We start from the raw sequence: 21,092 nt of genomic DNA, 5'->3' as shown, positions 1-21,092 counted from the left end.
CCGACCTCACTCATGTTTACACACCAGCAAGATACTTACGCTCTTCTTCTGACAATCGTATACTCATTATTCCCACTATGAAAACGAAGTTACATGGACAACGTTCTTTTGCATACCAGGGCGCAGCAACGTGGAATTAATTGCCCACTGAACTTAGACACAAAGACACAGTGATCCCATTGAAGAGTGCTCTTAAAATTCACTTATTTCGACTGCAAGAACAAACTTAAAGACCTAATAATGTTTCCTACTATAAATATTTCAGCATGTTCTTTTATGTTTTCTAATTTCATGGTGTTTGTTTTTTTTTGTAATCATATCATTATATATGTTTTCTATGTTATAAGTGGTGTCTAATGTTGTAAAGCGCGCACAGCTTCTAAAGATTAGGCGCTAAACAAAGTCCTCATTATCATTATTATTGTTATTATTATTATTATTATTAATTAGTGTATCAATCAATCTGTCTAATATAGAGTATATAATAGTCTAATTAAGTAAGACCATATTGGTATATAGGTCTGTCTAGTTAAGAGAATATTACTGGGTAGAACAGCAGTGGTTAATTAGTGTAACAATCAGTCTAACTTGGAGCATTTTAATAGTCTATTAGTTGCACTGCAGGGAGATAATTATTGTACAAGATTTGTGATATACAGAATTGAAGGTTATTAAATCCACAACGAAACACGTACATCTGTCAGATTAATTGACTATGTAAGTAAAAGTTGGAATTTTAATTCATTTGTTATCAATCTCGTTGAAGGAAGGCATCAATAATTTGTCAAACATTATCTCTTAACAGTTAATACTCCCATGCATTGTTCATATATTTGATGTTATATTATGATAAATTCCTTCCGTGTGCGAAATAACAGTATAAAACCTAACCGTGGTTAGGAAGTGTGTAGATCGTTAAACGTGGTGATGAGCACAAGTCGATATAATCAATCATCATTGTGACGAAACGTCTTGATGACCAACTAGCATTGATGAAAGGTCGTATGCACGATTATCACTTTACCGATTAAGACGTCAAATAGGACTGCATCATGTTCAATTTATCTCCCGTACCTCAAAATCATGCCAAGTATCTTGGTAGTTTTACTAAATGACTGCACATCAAATAATGCCAAATATCTTGGTAGTTTTACTAAATGACTGCACCTCAAATAATGCCAAGTATCTTGGTAGTTTTACTAAATGACTGCACCTCAAACAATGCCAAGTATCTTGCTAGTTTTACTAAATGACTACACCTCAAATAATGCCAAATATCTCGGTAGTTTTACTAAATGACTACACCTCAAATAATGCCAAGTATCTTGGTAGTTTTACTAAATGACTGCACCTCAAATAATGCCAAATATCTTGGTAGTTTTACTAAATGACTACACCTCAAATAATGCCAAGTATCTTGCTAGTTTTACTAAATGACTACACCTCAAATAACGCCAAGTATCTTGGTAGTTTTACTAAATGACTACACCTCAAATAATGCCAAGTATCATGATAGTTTTACTAAATGACTGCACCTCAAATAATGCCAAGGAGTTTCACGTAACGATAAAATAACTAGCACATGGAGAAATTACGATGACTGTTTGAACTAAAACATACAAATATCTCACTATTGTTTCCTAATGACTTAGGAACGTTTTAACGACCCACTGTCCACGATGATACGGAAAATATCGTGAAGTAGATATGCAAACTATATGAACTAACTCCCTGAAATATGTTGGCAAGCAAACAACTTTACAATGTTAGGAATATTACCCGCTGTCTAACATTATACGGAAAACACTGTCTAGTAGGGATTTGAAAACATTTTGAACTAACTCTCTGATAAATCATGCGATGCAAACAACTTTTTGATGTAGCCGTCAGATAAACGATGCCATGAAAACAGCTTGTAAATATTAGAAATATGCCCCCCTGTCAATAATTATATAGAATACACTGTACTGATACAACTTGATGAATCTGCTGAAAATGATGCCAAGAAAGCAACTTAATGTTAGCAACATGGCTACCTAAAAAATGACGACATTCAAATAACTTAATATTAGCAGTATGGTTCCTAATAAATGATGACATTCAGATAGCTCGATATTAGTAGCATGGCTCCCTAATAAATGATGACATTCAGATAGCTCGATATTAGTAGCATGGCTCCCTAATAAATGACTACATTCAAATAACTTAATATTAGCAGTATGGCTCCCTAATAAATGATGATATTCAAATAACTTAATATTAGCAACATGGCTACCTAATAAATGATGACATTCAAATAATAACTTAATATTAGCAGTATGGCTCCCTAATAAATAGAGGATATTTGCTTGAAACGAGTGAATAACGGATATGTTTCATCGAGTGGGTGAAAAACTCAGTATTTTCACGAGTGGCGAAGCCACGAGTGAAAATGCTAGAGTTTTTCACCCACGAGATGAAATGTATCCGTTATTCACTAGTTTCAAGCAAATATTCTTTTTATTTTATGCTTACATACGTTGGCTACCTAAAGTTTGTGACACAGTGAATGAGATTTCTTACGGTAATGTCAGCTGTTTACCGTACATGTTCTGCTGTGCTATGTGTACATGCGCACAAAATTAGTTCCACATCAGATTGATAAAAATTAACTGATATTTCCAGAATAACAAACTACAAGTTTCAAGGATAACAGACAGGGATTATTAATCTGCTAATTATTAATTATTAATTTGCTAAGGTGCAAAATCAAAGTGAGGTAAGTATGTTCTGACCCCAAAAAGTAGTTCCTGTAGTGAAAAAATATTGTTATTTTTTCACTGCAGTGAAATATCAATAATATTTTAATTAGAAAATCAAGTAATTCACTGCTTAGCATAAAATAAATGATGATCTTCAAATAACTTCATATTAGCAACATGGCTCCCTAATAAATGATGACATTCAAATAACTTGATATTAGTAACATGGCCCCCTAATAAATGATGACATTCAAATAACTTGCTATTAGTAACATGGCTCCCTAATTTGATATTAGTAACATGGCTCCCTAATAAATGATGACATTCAAATAACTTAATAAAACATCAGAAGTTAAGTCCTTAAGAAGAGTTGTTGGACTGAAAGTTCGATAATTAGAAGGTTCAAGTTTTAAATGAAACAATTATATTGGTTTCAATACGCCCAATCGCATTAATTGGTTCATTCCGATGGAAAGTCACGATTAATTCGATTGAAAATCTAAAGGTTCAAATAATAATTTATTTTAATTATTTAAAGAAAGATTAAAGAAACATTTTGAAAATATGTTATCAATATCTGCCATCTCACATTTGTCTTTCTGGCTCGAGTCTCGGAAATAGTTAATGTTGATATGTAAAAATGTTTGCCAGTACTTTTCCGTGTGTCGGTTTTTCTTACAGGGGCTTCCCGGTTTCTTCCTCCATCAGTTATACTGGCCATTGTATGGATTGCTGATACTCATTCCATGTTTTCTCTCATTGAATACCATTGTTTTTAAATTAAGCTTTTCCTTGTTATTGTGTCTGGAAATTTTCCAGTGAAAATCAAGTCGATGAGTCTTTTAAATCATACTTTTTGAGTAGAGTGTTTATATCACATATTAATATAATTGTATCGATGTTGGGGGTCAAAACCAAATTTCCAACACCCAAAGAAAACACTTTATAGCAGTTAAGTTTGCCAATGTTTTACACATGCGACCTAGGAGTACAGGTTTTTGTTAACCTGTGCGAGCTTCCATTGAGATAATCCCCACGCATGCTGTTGTAGATCCAACAGGTGATCTTTGAGGGAAACATTGTACTCTCCGGGCGAAATATCGTTGCATTTTCCCCCAAAGTTTCAGTGCCCTGATATGTCATTTCTATGCCAAATAAGCAGAATGCAATATAACTCTTTCCCAGTCTTTCACAGAAAGTACAGGATCCATTTCACATGCATTTAATCCAACTGAGTACAGTGAGTTTATTACAAGTTTAGCTTTATCGCAAGAATAGTCTATACGATCATAAACTTTCATTGACTGAGAAAAAGTAACTCCTATACTAGGAATATCCTGTCATCCTAAAGAAATTCCATTTGATGAGTACACTTTATTTGTTCTACTGAATATCATCCAAGTCCTCATTCTAGGATTATATTTCAATTTCCATTTGTGTGCATACTGATAAGCTGTATTCACTAGCATCTATAATCCATTCAGCGTAGAACTTAGAGAGTAGCATCGTCTGCTAAAAGCATGTCAGGTATGTTCATCTGATTCATTGTTAACCTGCAAATAGTCATTATTAATATAATCAATAGATCATTTATGTACGCGAGAAAAAGAAAAGCCGACATTAAATGCACTTGACCAACGCCTCTTCGTAACGGAAATGTGTTCGGTACACGTCCTCTGTACAATAAGCTGGCATTTGGCTGTGTGTAGGAATGGGCGATTATTCTCCGTATTTTAGCATTAATTGCCAAATCTTTTAATTCTTTGCAATATTCCACAGTGCCATAGTCTATCGAATGCCTTTCCATTATCCAGGTAATCAGCATATACATTAGACGTATGATTAGTAATGTACATCAAACATTCTTAAAGAGTAAATGTGGCAGAGATAGCTCCAGCTTCCTTACGAAATCCAAACTTATAAGGATGTGGAAAATTTATTTTGTCTAAACACTTTTGAACTCTGTTCTTCAATGTGTTTTCAAACAATTTTCCCAGACAAGATGTCAATGTCATACCACAATAATTTACCGGAACATTTTTATATTTACCATTTTGATTGTATATCAGTAGAAACATCCTACATCTATATATATTAGGCACATACTCAAACCGGAGCATGTATCTAAAAAGGGCATTTAAAAATGTCCGATTAAATATTTTAGAGCTTACTTTTAATGCACATTCGATACGCAATCAATGCCTGGTGATTTTTTTTTATTTTTAGAGACTTGGTATTCTGCAATACCTCCTCCTCTGTAATAGGAGCACATTTTATGTTGTCATTCTCCAGTTTGCTTTGTTCGTACATAATCCCCATCTTGACACAATCACTGTATTCCTCATCTACTGTACCACTTAATTCAGAAACATATAGTTTCCATAGAATGACACATTGATCCAAATTATGTTATTATACTCTCAATGTCCACACTATCTACATATTAAGGTTGAGAGAGCATTTTTGTCGTTTTCTCAAGAATATCTCCAAATGCATTAACATATTTATTTCATTTTTGTTAGTAGTATATTTTCATTTCAATAACATTGATAACTTTTGTCTAACTTATTGACCACTCCGGTGGCCTAGTGGTCAGAGAGTCCGCCTCGGAAGCGGAAGGGCGTGGGTTGGAACCCCGGCTGAGTCATACCAAAGACTTACAAAAATGGTAATGACAGCTCCCTCGCTAGGCGCTCAACATTAAGAGGTTAGTGTTAGAACTGGTTGGCCTGGTGTCAGGATAATGTGACTGGATGACACAGCATGCTGCATGTCTGCGGCATGATGCCTCAGTGCTAGACATCACTATAAAATGCCACACTGCAGACATCGTAGCGATATGACTGAAAAATTGTTAAAGCTACGTTAAAATCCTAATCGCACACACACACACACACTAACTTATTTCCTGCACTACAAATTCCTAACAAGCTCACATTCCTTAGGTCAACATGAGGTAACAATTATCAAGAGAGTTTATACCAAGTCAGATATTTACTTCAGATTACTTCTGATATGTACTCAATGGTCGCAGTAAGGCTCAAGCAAACTAAATATAGAACTGAGTTATTAGTGTCGGTAATCCAAGTTTGAAATGAAAAATGAGAAACAAGAATTAAAAACGCAAAATCCAGACTTGGAAGAAGACTTTCCATTGCACCATTAGAAGCTATCACTATATGAATATATCCATAACATATTTTAGGGAATACAATCACATTTGACCATACAATGTGGAGACAAACCGGGAGCTGAAAAACACATAACTTGCCCCATAGTTGCCATAGTGTCTCTGCTTCTCTGTCTCTATCTTATTATCTGTCTTTCTGTCCTGATGTCTCTCTGTCTATCGTATTTCGCTTGCCCGCGTTGCTCAAGCAAGCGAGATACCAGAGAAACAGAGAGAGAGAGAGAGAGAGGAACCTATAGACAGAGGGCGAGACAGAAAAAGACATAGGTACACAGAGACAGAGACAGTGAAAGACATATACAGAGAGAGACAGAGACAGGGAGAGAGACAGAGAGAAATAGATTTAAACAGAAATGAGACAGATAGACAGATAAAGAGACAGGAAGACAGATATACAGAGACAGGGACAGGGACAAAGAGACAGATACAGAGACAGACAAATATCCATAGAGAAAGTGAAATGAGCATGAGACGAGTGAGAAAAGACGAGAGAGAGAGAGACGATAGCGAGTTAGCGAGAAACGAGAATGATCGAGCTTGAGACAAGAGCGAGCAAGAGACGAGAACTAACAAGAGATACATAAACACGATTCTGCGATAGACATAGGCGAGATGAGAGTAAACAATATATACAGACGAAAGCGAATAAGAGGCACAAGAGCGAGCGAGAGAGACAGAGACAAGAAGGAGAAAGAGAAAGACGAGAGATGAGAGCGAGCAAGAGAAAGACGGCATGGGAGAGCGAGCAAGAGAAAGACGAGAGCGAGCTAGGGAAGGACTAGAGACGAGAGCGAGGAGGAGAGAACCGAGATAGAGAGCATGGAGAGTGACACGAAAGAGAGAAGAGAGAGAACGAGAGATACGAAAGAGGGAAATGCAAGAAATGAAGAAACGTAATGGAGAGATAGATACGATAGAGAGAGAATAGACAGAGAGAGCGGCGCAGGAGACACGAGGATGAAGACGCGCATGAGATAGAGACACAAGAGATTGCGAAATTCAGGAGTGAGAGGAGAGACGACACGCGCGCGCGCGCGAGAGAGAGAGAGAGACAGAGAGAGAGAGAGAGAGAGAAGAGAGAGAGACGCGAGGGAAAGAGTCGCGAGTGAAAATGAGAAAAGGGAAAGCAAGAAATGAAGAAACGTAAGGGAGAGATAGATACGATAGAGAGAGAGAATAGACAGAGAGAGCAGCGTAGGAGAGACACGAGGATGAAGACGCGCATGAGATAGAGACACAAGAGATTGCGAAATTCAGGAGTCAGAGGAGAGACGAAACGCGCGCGCGAGAGAGAGAGAGGGAGAGAGAGAGAGAGAAAAAGAGAAGCGAGAGAAAGAGACTCGAGAGAAAGAGAAATGGACGCCCTGGAGATATAGAGAAGGGAGACGAGACCAGACGAGAAAAGAAAGACAGGCGCGAGACAGATTCGATTGATAGACAAAGTGTCAGGAAATATGAAGGAGAGAAGCGCGAGAAAACACAAATGACAAGATGGAGACGAGGGAGGCACGAGAGAGAGAGAAAGATACGAGAGACTCAATTGATACGAGAGACGAGTGACGAAACACCCGAACGTGAAAGAATAGAGAGAACAAGTACTTGAGTAGAGAGAGAGAGAGGGAGAGACGCTAAAGAGAGACAGAGAGAAGAGAAACGAGAGAGACACAGAGAAAAGTGTGACTCGAGAGAGGGTGTTAAGTTTGTTTAGAGGCGCGAGAGACTAGAGAAATGCCAAAGAGATACATAATAGAAAAAGATGATAAAGAGAGAGAGGGAGAGAGAGAAAAGAGAGAGACGCGAGGGAAATTGTCGCGAGTGAAAAAGAGAAAAGGGAAAGCGCGGGACAGAGATAATGGAGAGATGTGAGAGACAAAGGTGCGAGAAAGAGAGACGCTAGAGATAGATGAAGAGATAGTATAGAAAGAGAGACGAGAGACGGACATTCAGAGACGAGAGTGATAGACACAGTGACGAAAGAGATGCAAAACAGAGAGACGCGAAAGTGATAGAAAGACAGGCAAAGACGATAAAGACAACAGTTAGAGAGACAAGTAGATACGTGAGAGATGAGAGAGATCACAGATGGGCTAAGGAAAGAGATGCGAGTGGGACGAGAGAGAGAGAGAGAGAGAGAGAGAGAGGAGAGGGAGGGAGAGATAAAAGCGAGAAAGACGAGAGAAAGACAGACGCGGGAGAGAGGCATACGAGATTGAGAGAGAGCGAGACGAGGGAGATGAAAACAGAGACCCGAGACGTAATAAAAAGAACAAGAGATGAGAGAGGGAGAGGATAGGCGCGAGAGAAAGAGAGAGACACACGCGAGTGAGATCTGAGAGAGAGAAAGAGAGAGAGAGAGGTCATTTGATGGACAGAAAAAGTACACTATTTGTATTTGTATGGTAAGACGGCTAGAATAAAGCTGATAATCTATTATAACCGTATTGTATACAGACGTGTTGTATTTCAAACCACATCGTTGGTACATATTTAAAACATGCTTTGATTTACATAGTATGCATATCGGGAACTTGCATTTATCAGTGGATGATTTTGGATATTTAAAGTGAGTCACCTATCTCAATGAAGAAATTACAATTAAGTTTACTGATCAGCTGTAATTCTTTCTTGATAACTTGAAGTTTGTATGCATATCCTACATATTTAACCTTCACAAACCCCCTGTATTTAAAGGATATGGTGATGTGATGTGATTTTGATTTTTAACGTAGCTTTAACAATTTTTCAGTCATATCGCTACGATGTCTGCAATGTGGCAGTTTATAGTGATGTCTAGTTCTGGGGCATCATGCTGCAGACATGTAGCATGATGTCCCACCCAGTTACATTATCCTGACACCAGGCCGACCAGTCCTAACACTAACCTCTTAATGCTGAACGCCAAGCGAGGCAGCTGTTAGTACCATTTTTTAAGTCTCTGGTATGACTCGGCCGGGGATCGAACCCACGACCTCCCGCATCCGAGGCGGACGCTCTAACCACTAGGCCACCGGAGCTGGGATATGGTAAATTATATTTGGACTTTTATCTTGCATTTTAGTTTTTTTTTTACAGAAAATTTTACCATGAGTCATTATCTGTTTTATTTCATATTTACATATATGTTGATGGGTATATCTTCCTAAAGTTTTATGACATTTCTTTATCTTTGTATTTATGTAAATGTACTTTTGATTGGTACTACATAACCAGTATTGTGCTGACATGTCATATGTTCCTTATACATAGATACATAACTTTCCCAACTTTATCTCGTCACTCCCACGCGCTCCGGGGACCCAAGTGGCCGAGTGGTCTAAAGCGCTCGCCGTTACGGATCACTGCCATCTCACCTCTGTCTGCGTGAGTTCGAGTCTCAGGCTCGGCTAACGTTGGTACGCGAGAAAACCTGCCAGTAGCTTCTCGTGGGTCGGTGGTTCTTCCCGGGGTTTTTCAAGGTTCTTCCTCCACCAATTATACTGGCCGCCATTAACAACCTATCTTGCGCTGAAAATTGCGTTACACCCTACAACAACAACAACCCAAACGCTCCTACTATAACAATATGTTAGTATACCTATTACATTTTTCATTCTCAATATTTCGGTAGGAATTCAAGCCAACTTAATAAAACATACACATTTTTCTCCCGAGAGCCTGGTGCAATATTTATAGGTTACTGCATTTGTATGGGAAAATATGAACGAGTTTATTTGGATGGAATACTGCACGAAAATCCGACAAAACGAGTTCATATTTTCCCATACGAATGCAGTAACCTTTTCATTATATGCTCCTTTTTTTATTCTACATAAGGCCTAATTATATAAACAAAATACACTACAAGAAACAACGTAAATGAATGTATGCCGTATTCCATACTACATACACAAGCGCATATTCATCATTACACAACAACAACATTATTACTGAGCACATAACTCCACTCAGAAATTTGACCTTAGTCGCGCGCTCGACATAATTTTCGAAAGAAAACGGCATGTCTAGTTACAATTGAAATTTGGAGTCATATTGTGTATGAATGCGCATAGCAACAACTTTTCCATTTGATCTGGAACTAATAGATTTTGGGTCTTTTTTCGATTCTACGAAATTTCGTGATTATGGACTGGATTTATATGTGACAAATTCCACATGAAATACATGGGATTGAAGAAGCTAGGGAGAAACTCGATGACATCTGCAAATGTGTTTCTGTTTCTGTCATTGAATGTTTGAAATCATAATGTGAGAAAAATATGAAGTGTTTCAATTGCAATCATCAAAAAGACGCTATTGAATTTAATGCTTATTTCATTTTGAGTGCAGTAAAGAGAATATAATTGCACTTATTGTCGAAATTACAGTACAATTTCGAAATGTGTAATCAAGATTGAAAACCCATGACATGGCTCATGTAATTCGGATTTGCAGAACTAAGAAAGTACATTTTGAGGAAATTCAGAATGTTAAACTGTAAGTATATTTTTTGCTATTCTTATCATCAGCTAAAGAAGACAGTATATGACTTGTTATTTGTAAGGACCGTTTCTTGCGTCTGTTGTATGCTGTAGCTAGCCTAAATCCGAAACATTGTATCAACGCGGAATATGCCAAAGCAGCTGGTATGTTGCAGTCCACGAAACATCTGTTTAAACAACCACATTGTAAAGCGCCTCTTACAAGGGTGTACATGATTTGTTTACAAATGAAAAGTGCTGGCGTCTGCGTCCATTATTTGTTTACAATACAAAGTAGTTCCTTTATGCACGTGAATGCTATATGTGCATTGGCGCGCGGGTTTAGCATCGGGTAATAATGCACGATTCTGACAATGTAAAGTTAACAGGAAAAAAAATGAGCATTTAATAATTGACACGTGTGCCCAATAGTGTATTAGGAACCACTTTCTAAGCAAGTCATGTACTCTCGTTCATAAAATTGTTTGGTACCTACAAATAACATGCAAGTTATAAAGACATAATCTGTCTCATTTAGCTGATAATAGGAATGGCAAAAACTGTACTTTCTTAGTTCTGCAAATCCGAATTACATGAGCCATGTCATGAGTTCTCAAGCTTGATTACACATTTCGAAATTGTACTGTAATTTCAACTATATTCCAAGTGCAATTACATCTTTTTTACTTCACTCAAAATGAAATAAATGAAATAAACATTATATTCAATAGCGTCTTTTTGATAATTGCAGTTGAAATACTTCATATTTTTCCCACATTATGATTCCAAACATTCAATGACAGAAACAGAAACACATTTGCAGATGTCATCACGTTTCTCCCTAGCTTCTTCAATCCCATGTATTTTTTTTCATGTGGAATTGTCACATACAAATCCAGTCCATAATCACGAAATTTCGTAGAATCGACAAAAATACCTGATTCTATTAATTCCAGATCAAATGGAAAAGTTGTTGCTATGCGCATTCATACACAATATGACTCCAAATTTCAATTTTAAGTAGACAAAAACGCCATTTTCTTTCGAAACTTATGTCTAGCGCGCGACAAGTTCAAATTTATCTGGGCGGAGGTATGTGCGCATTAATACTGTTGCTTTGTGTAATTATGAATCTGGGCTTGTGTATGTAGTTTGGAATACGGCATGCATTCAGTTACTTTGTTTCTTGTAGTGTATTTTGCTAATATAATTAAGCATCAGGTAGAATAAGAAAATGAGCATATAATAAAAAGGGGTTGCTGCATTTGTATGGGAAAATATGAACTCGTTTTGTAGGATGGATACTGCACTCCCAAGGTCGTGCAGTATTCCATCCAAAAAACTCGTTCATATTTTCTTATACAAATGCAGTAACCTATAAGTAGAATTTAGCAACGTCATGACGTTTGATGTTTATGACGTTAAACATGCTCATCGTAACGTATTGTTTAGCGTTACTGTTCTTTCTATCATTAGTACATGGGAACACATTTGCACACAATTAGCCGTGGTTTGTATTCTTAATGATGACGCTTAGATGTACTGTTCTTTCTATCATTAGTACATGGGAACACATTTTCACACAATTAGCCGTGGTTTGTATATCATTCGTGTTTAGCACATTTGTCCTTGGATGTTTTTCTTAATGATTATGATATAAAGAAGAAAAATTTAATGAAGAAATTCACCGAAAGTGGATATTAATAATAATTCAATCAAGAAGGAGTGCAAGAAAATGAATACCTATCTGTAACGAAAACTATTTTGCAATATAATAAAGGTGTTCAGTCTTTTTTCTAAAAAGATCGCTTCTATTTCGGAATGATGGAACTGTGCACAACAAGCAATATTTAGTTACCTTCAGAAATGAAGAGCTTGATTTGCCAAATTCGAATATTTGAGAGCGGAAGTCCTGTCATGGGAATTTTACGTTTCGGAAAACATATGTTAAAACGATTTATGAAGAATTTACTTAGTTTCAATTACAATCAAGACAAAAATATTAGATTGACCTTGGGAAGTCATGTAAGTTTTATCAATACTAGGCTGGTTTATTTTTCTGCTTTGAATGGGCATACGTGTCCGCCAAGCTGATCAATGTAAAGATATTGCTTAACGGGGACGTTACAGAGTGTGTACACGACAAACATCTATGATTATTTATAAAACATTGAATTTATTCTGTCACCACAAACAGGTCGGACACTATCAAAGTTTGGCATGAAATAGTTCTGTGCACATTTGTATTATTAATTTTAGCAGTTAAAATTAGGGATGACACTATACATTTTCATAATTTAATTTTGCCTTTTTTCTTTCTTATCTCTTTGACATAAAATGTCACAAATGGTCAAGTCGAGATTGTGTTAACTATCGAAAGACAATCCTGAAAAACCTCATTTAAAAGAGGGAAAACCTAGACGTACGTAGGAGTTTTTTCGTCCACACCTGCATCACCCCCTCCTATTACAATAGGCAAGTAAATCTTTGACACGTTTCATTCTTAATACTTTCAGTAGAAATTCAAACAAGCACCATAAAAGTTGCATAATTTTCTCTCGTCAGCCTGATGCAGTATTCGGTACTAGAAATGTATCCATTTGTGAAGTATGTTTAATTAAATTGGCAACAATTGCTACAAAGATACCTCTGTTCGCTCTGAATGACGGGAAATGCTATCACACGTTTTTATAAGTATATACACGTGTCAAGCATTTCAAATAAGAAATATTTATTAAATTCTTTCTTCAGATCCTGATAAATTAAAATAGAGAAAATATTGAAATTTCAGCAATAATTATAACATCAGAAATGTTCTTGAGTTAAGAATTACTTATTCCTCGAATTAAATTAAGCATTTTAGTCCCAATAATAGCAACTTTTCAATTTTGTTGTCTTGTGCAAATTTTCATACATTGCTTTTTTACTCATTTTAGGGATTTTAGGTGAATTCAGATCATATTCCAAAACAAAATACAACTCAGTTTCGTTAATCCGACTTAATGGGGGTATTGAAGATCAATAAAAAGAAATTACCCCGCATATTCAACAATTGAATTGATCCGTAACTTCAATCGAATTCGATTCTATCAGATTTTCAATTGGATTCGATCAGATTTTCAATTCTACAATGCATACCAATACTAACCGTGAATCGGATTTTCAATATTACACTGTGTACCAATACTCATCGCTAATCGAATTTTCAATACTACACTGTATATCAATACTCACAGTTAGTCGGATTGTCAATACCACACTGTATACCAATATTTACCTTAACTGGATTTGTATTACTACCCTGTATAACAATGATCAACATTAAAATGATTTCTGATACCACACTGTAAATCAATACTCACCGTTAGTCGGATTTTCAATACAACACTGTATGCCCATACCGGTAATCGGATTTTCAATACAACACTGTATACCAATACTCACCATTAATTTTTAATATTGATCATCTCTGCTGTTTTTGCAATCTTTGACATAATGATACTCATCTGGAAACAAGAAATACATAAATAAATAAATGCAAATGAACAAACTCAGTTCTCATGAGCATTTTTTACTCTCTGCTAGATCTGCTATACCTGACAGCTTTATGAAATCCTGTGTTTACGTTGTAACATTATTGAATTTAAATTAATGTACATAGAAAGGATCGGATTGCATTTTGTAAATGAAAAGTTGAAGTTTGTATGCCGAGTTTACAATTTAATCATTACCAGCACCAATATGTTATGTTAACCATGTTATGTTAACCTTTTAAAAGATCTTTCCCATTTGTCATTTAAATTGTGCTGTTACATATTTTCATAGATATGGAAGGATCTACTTTGCTTAAGTTCTCTTGCAATACTAAATTCTTGTCATTGTTAATTTAACTGTGAATTAGTACCACATAACCAGTATGGTGCTCACGTGTCATATATACCCTATACATAGACACATACCTTTCCCAAGTTATGTCGCTACATCCATGCTCCACTCCTATTATAACATACTAATATGCATACGACAGTTTCTTTCTCAATATTGTTATTAGAAAATGGAAGCGAAGTGCATAAAACTTACATAATTCTCTCCCGGCAGCCTAGTGCGAAATGCAGTAAAATAGCCGTATCAATTTGTGTAGTATGGCCAATAACATCAACAAAAGATTATCAGAGCGGATGAGACACGTCTGTTCGCTGTGAATGACACATAGGAAATGTCAACTGTAACTGGGGAAGTCGCCTTTAGCAACGTCATGACGTTGGATGTTTATGACGTTATTCATGTCCATCGGAACGTAACGTTTACAATTACCGGTAATGTTCCTTCTGTTAACTCGTAATTGGGAAGGAATATAACACCATTAGTCGTGGTTTTTATTCTTAATGACGATGTATAGAATTTATATTTCTAATACTCAACAGTTATCCGTAGTTTTTGTTCTTAATCATTATGACATAAACAAGAAGAAATAAAACAGGAAATTCACAGAGAAAGGATTTTAATTGTACTTCAATAGGATATACAACAGTAAGAAAAACTTCTGTAAGATTAGAAACAAAACCAGTAAAAAAAAACTACAACCACTGCCACCACCATCAATATTTCTATTAGTATTACAACTGCCAACAACATTATCAACATCATTAGCAACAGCGGTATCACCGCCACGAGTACAACAACAACAACAACAACAAAAACAATAATAATAATAATAATAATAATAATGATCAATACTTGAGTGGAGAATATCAAAGACTAGCTTTATTTTCCATTAAACACAAAGCAAAATATCAGCATTTCCATTTATGGACAAAACGCTTTTTACACTAGACTGTTTGTGAAACATATCTCCTCGCTCCCCATCTTTGTCCCTCCCCTCCATGTTGTCATGTGAAGGTTCCAGTAGAGTAAACATAGAGCCAGGAATCACACACACACACACACACACACACACACACACACACGCACACACACACACACACACATATATATATATATATATATATATATATATATATATATATATATATATATATATATATATATATATATATATATATATATATATATATAATTAGTTTATGTAACAGAAGATGAGAAAAATATCCATGCTTTATTCCTTCAAGCGCTTTCGCGTCATCTTAATGGATGCTCCTCAGGGGAATACACGCCATTCCCTGATAATATTTTTGTAAATAAACAATTTAACGTAATTGTAATATTAATATTCCATTTGTTAATGGGTTTATGTTTTCACAGTTATTTACCTTGGTCGGTCATTTTCTTTTCGCTTCCTTATAGTTTTTTATTGTGTTTCATGGACCAATCTCTTATGCCTTAGAGCAGGACACAAGATCTTCATTATCAACAGCCATTCGACATGTATTGATAAAAAAGTGTCGTTGATCACAAATTTCAGAGTGATTTTCAAACTAAACAAACCCACCCAACTCACATGCGCAGTATCAGTTTGAAAGCCCCTATTCGTATCTACAGACTATCCCTAATTATATCCAGTCTCCGGGTAGCGAAGTGTTCCAAGGTGCTAGCATTTGCAGATCACTGGCATTCCACCTGTGTCCACGTGAATTACACCGTGTAACAATTTTTTGTTCCTGGTAGTAAGTATTATTTCCTAATTGCTTATGCCTCAAAAGTATAGAAAATGGCTATTATTCCCCGCAAACTTTGCTTTTATGACCAGGACAGTGATATTCTGAAATTTACCTATTTTCCAGAACATTCCAGATAGATTCAGTGCTGAGTAAACTTGGAGTAACTTCTAGAACTTTTTTGAACTTTCCAGTACTATAAATAGTAGTATAAATACAGGGGCTTTAAGCCCACCAGTTCAGTTAAGTTTCCGCTGCCTAAGTGGATACATATCTGCATTTTTCTGAGATGGCATCAAGAGGCTGCAAGCATCCGGAAGACTCATTTTGCTATGTCTGTAGCCAATTTAGCAAGACAAGAGCGAAAACGTACTCTGTGGAAGCATCTGCTAAGATGTGTGAGGCCTATAAGACATATTTCGACATGCCTATCGGGGATCAAGACAAACCCCGGGCACCTCATTTCACCTGCGAGCACTGCAAGTAAACTGGAAGGTAAGATGGACAGCTGTTACTCGGAATTTTATGTTAAAAAATTTGTTATAATTTTTAAAATTGTAAACGTTTTTAATTTTGAAATGTTTAACAATTTTCAATGTCATAGAAAAAATACATCATATATGAAAAATGTTGCTAGAATCTCTCGCACATTGGTCATGGGTGAAATAAATGTACTTTTGTAGGATAGTACAGAGGGGAAAAGAGAGCCATGAAGTTTGCTATCCCAAGAATTTTGCGCGAACCCACTGCATCCTAACGGTGGACTAGCAGGAATGCACCTGCAATCAAGTATCCAGATTTTCCTTCATCCATTGCCCCGGTGCCACAATGCCCTAAGCTCCCCGTGCACATTCATCCAGAGAGAGATCAGCCGTCTTTAGAAGAGAGCAGCAAGTCAGAGAACGAGAAAAACGTTTTAGATCCAGATGACAATTTCAGAGGTGGAGCTGAGGAGAGAAACCCATACTACCTCAACTAAAAAGACCTCATCGACTTTATCAGAGATCTTGGTCACACCATATCAAATGCCGAGCTTTTGACATCTAGGCTCAAAGGGTGGAACTTGTTGGACGAAAGTGTGCAAGTCGCAGATCAGAGGAAGCGTCACCAAGCTTTCTCCAGCTTCTTCACCCGTCAAGATGGGCTCTGCTTCTGCCACAATGTGACCAGTCAATTAGAGGCAATCGGAATCGCCTGTAACCAGAATGAGTGGCGCCTCTTGATTGAGAACTCATCCAGGAACCTCAATGCCGTGCTGCTCCATAATGGGAACAAGTACCGGTCTCTTTCTCAGAGAGGATTACAATAGCATCAAGACGTTGATGGACGCCTTGAAATACGATGAGTACGGCTGGTAGGTCATCGGAGACTTCAAAATGGTGGCATTTCTGATGGGTCTCAAATGCGGTTTTACCACGTTTCCCTGCTATATTTGGCTTTGGGACAGCAGAGACACCAAGGCGCACTACCACAGGCGGGACTGTCCACAGCGGACCGAGTTCTATGTGGGGAGGAACAATGTCAAATGGGAGACATTGGTGGACTCCCGGAAGGTGCTGATGCCACCACTGCACATCAAACTGAGCCTTATGGAACAATTTGTCAGAGCTCTAGATAAGGAGTCGGCAGCCTTCAAATACCTTCAAGGCTTCTTCCCTAAGCTGTATAAGGCAAAGGTCAAAGCCGGTGTCCTCGTCAGACCACATATAAAGAAGATCCTGGAGTGCAATGACTTCCCCGAGGAGCTCACTAGTAAGTAGAAAGCGGCTTGGAACAGTTTTGTCGCAGTGGTTCGGGGCTTCCTGGGCAGTCACAAGGCTGAAAACTATGTAAAGCTGGTTAAGACTCTGGAGAACTACGACACAGTGGGCTGCAGGATGTCACTCAAAGTCCATATCCTTGGTGCTCATCTTGATAAATTCAAGGAGAACATGCGAGCCTACTCGGAGGAGCAGGGCGAGCGCTTCCACCAGGATATACTGGACTTTGGACGTGTCTAGCAAGGACAGTATAACGAGAACATACATTTGGGGGCTGATTCATGAAGGTGCTGTACAGTATAATCGTAGATCTCGAAAAACTACTCACTTCTAAATCTTTTGTGGCCATTTTTGTATTACTTTAGGATAAATACATGTTACTTTTGATTCATATGTTGTTTTTGTCTGACTTCATGTGCACGAAAAGACACAAATTCGCCCGTTTTCTCATTGCAAATAGGTATATTTCAAAATAGCACTGTCCTGGTCACAAAAGCAATGTTTGTGGGTAATGATAGCTATTTTCTACACTTTTTAGGGATAAGCAACTGTGAAATAACACTTACTACCCAGGAACAAAAATTGTGTTACCTAATGTTAATAATAATAATAATAATAATAATAATAATAATAATAATATGTGCATGTGTGATTTGCAGTTTTAACTTAGCTTTAAATATCTTTCAGTTATATCGATATCTGCAGTGTGACAATTTATAATGATGTCTAGCACTGGGTCATCTTGCCGCAGACATGTAGCATCATGCCCCACCCAGTCACATTATCCTAACACCAGGCTGACCAGTCCTAACACTTACATCTTAATGTTGAGCACCTAGCGAGGCAGCTGTTAGTAGTAGTTAGTTTTTAAAGTCTTTGGTATAACTCGGCCGGGGAGCGAACCCGCTTCCTCCCGCATCTGAGGCGCACAATCTAACCATAAGGCAACCAGCGGTAATAATAATAATAATACTAATAATAATAATAATGTCGACTTAGTACAGTGCCTAATTTTTACAAGCTCTAAGCGCTTTACAATATTAGATAACACATAAAAACATATAAAACAACAAAAAGTAAAAAAACAAACACTATGAAATTACAAAACGAAAATATGCTGACAAAAATTATGGAAATGAACATTACCAAGTTTTTCAGTCTGTTCTTGCAGTCGAAATAGGTAACTTAAAGAGCACTCGAGCACAGTGTCCCTGTGTTTAAGATCAATAGACAATTAGTTTCACGCCCATGGGCTCTGGTACGTAAAAGAACGTTGTCCATATGACTTCCTCTGTAACAGTGGGAACAATGAGAATACGAAGTTTCTAGATGATGTGCGCACGTGGGTGTGGTCAGATTGGATTGGAGCCAGTCAACGAAATGTGAACAGATTTCGTGTTTGATTCTGGTTTCAACTGGTAGCAGTGATGGTTACAGAGCAAGGGGATGTGTGCTCGGTTCTTCGTACCTTAATGTTAATCCGAGCAGCTGTGTTTTAAACTTTTTGAAGTTTCATCAGTAGATACTGAGACGAACCAGACAGAAGTGAATTACAATAGTTCAGTCTTGAAAGTAGTAAGGAACAAACTAGCGTTTTAGCGGCATCAACCAAAAGAAAACTGCGAATAGAGTGATATGTTTCAGCTCCAGAGATAGTGTTGTATAAGTTGATGTTGGTGTAATAAAAGAGTACTGTCAAGAGTGACACAGGTTTTGTACTGTTTGAATTTATTGTTGTATTGCTGGCACGAATTGTTTGAGGTAATTGATGTGGAATAGGTCGTTTTCCGTGGTGATCAGAATGGCTTCAGTTTTATCGTCATTCATCTGCAGCTTGTTACATGTCATCCATGTATTTTACAATGGAATGGAGCCAGTCACTGAAATGTAGCGTAGCGAACAGAGTTGGTGTTTGATGATGGATCGAACAAGTAGCTAGTAAAGGTTAATGAGCAGGGGATAGAGGTGTGCTCAGTTCTTCTTGCTCTAAGGATGACCCGAGCAGCATTTGAAGTGTTGAAGTTTCTGTAGATACTGAGACAAAACAGAGATGAATGACAATAATCTTGTCTTGAGAGTAATGTTATATGCAAAGAGGTCTCTTTACTGTGCGAATCAAACACACGGGTGGGTTCGGCTCGAAGTCCCTTGTTTTCCCCTTATTTCCAAAAACGTCTTGACAACAACCGTTGTCAACTTTCCAATAACGAGACAAGACTTTAAATAATTTTCCTTTAATCAATCAATGACCACAAATATCCAAATTTCACATTTGCATCAAAATTTACAGTTTCATGCCAATCTCTCAACTGCATGGCTTGTCCTTTTTAAATTTCCTTAACATCACTTCAGTACTTAAATAACATAAAATACAAATCGCAACTCAGACACCAAATACAGGGAACCATTTTCCTACTATGTCCATGGGTCAGTCGAACCACGACTTGTAGCCTAATTTCACACTTTACTTTACACGCTGCAAAAGTCACAGTTTTGTAGTCATGAGATTGCGGCTCCACCGAGATACCACTTCTCCCAAAAAGACATTAGCAAAACTGTGCAAGTAAATTGTAGTCATCAGAACCTGTCAGCTGACTGTATCTTCACACATTTAATTCACAACTAATTTACCAATGCTACAGAGATCGAAAACGGTTCCAGGAGTCTTTTCCCCCGAGCGGAGAGTCCGAACCCTATCACATAAATTATTACAACTTTTCTGGTGTAAAACATTTTAACTGCTTAATAATTTCATTTTGATGAAAGAAATTAATGCCCCGTATCATGCTATATGAGGTTTGACTTTTGAATTGAGTTTTTATGGTGGAAAGTTTAAAGGATGTAAAAAAAGGAAAGCTTTCTTCGATTGTTAATGTGATAACATTGCTGCTGTAAAATATTAACAAATATTATCGCAAAGGATTTCGCACACAATTTGATACCATATCTACGAGACGAAAGGCTAAATATAACACCACGAATTAGAATGATTTTTTTATCGTGGTTGTTCTGTAAATTCTAATACACAGAATAAGAGTACAGCCTTCCATTTACAAATCCCTGGCCATTCAGGTTTACAGCTACGTTTGGATGTGCTACTTTACGGCTGGACTATATTTGCTTAGAAGTCATTCGTGGAATTTGTGTTGCTGAAGATTCTCTAAAACATAATATCTCCAAAATAAATTCTTGGCAATAAACGATGTATGTCTCCTTCGAGTTGAAGAGCATCGACGCTGTTAAGTATTATTTCGTCTGTTCGATGTATTCCTGAAACTAAAACGCAGTGTTAATTTAAAAGATATCGTGAGTTATAAAGAAGAACACAA

At 37.1% G+C, this 21,092-nt stretch overlaps 1 long non-coding RNA gene across 1 annotated transcript; it reads right to left on the bottom strand.

The window, feature by feature from the left end:
• Positions 1–3,051: 3,051 nt before the first annotated feature.
• LOC149784481 (uncharacterized) lies at positions 3,052–14,566 on the bottom strand. The gene is made up of 3 exons (XR_016414142.1): positions 14,469–14,566; positions 13,833–13,894; positions 3,052–4,294 (listed from the first exon to the last, which is right to left on the bottom strand). It is a non-coding gene; the product is annotated as an uncharacterized LOC149784481 (long non-coding RNA).
• Positions 14,567–21,092: the final 6,526 nt, after the last annotated feature.

This window comes from Sinohyriopsis cumingii, chromosome 14 (assembly GCF_028554795.1).
Source record: "Sinohyriopsis cumingii isolate HCF-2022 chromosome 14, ASM2855479v2, whole genome shotgun sequence".
NCBI lineage: Eukaryota > Metazoa > Mollusca > Bivalvia > Unionida > Unionidae > Sinohyriopsis > Sinohyriopsis cumingii.
Note: the sequence above shows the minus strand (reverse complement) of the source record. Positions and strands in the feature narration are given on the sequence as shown.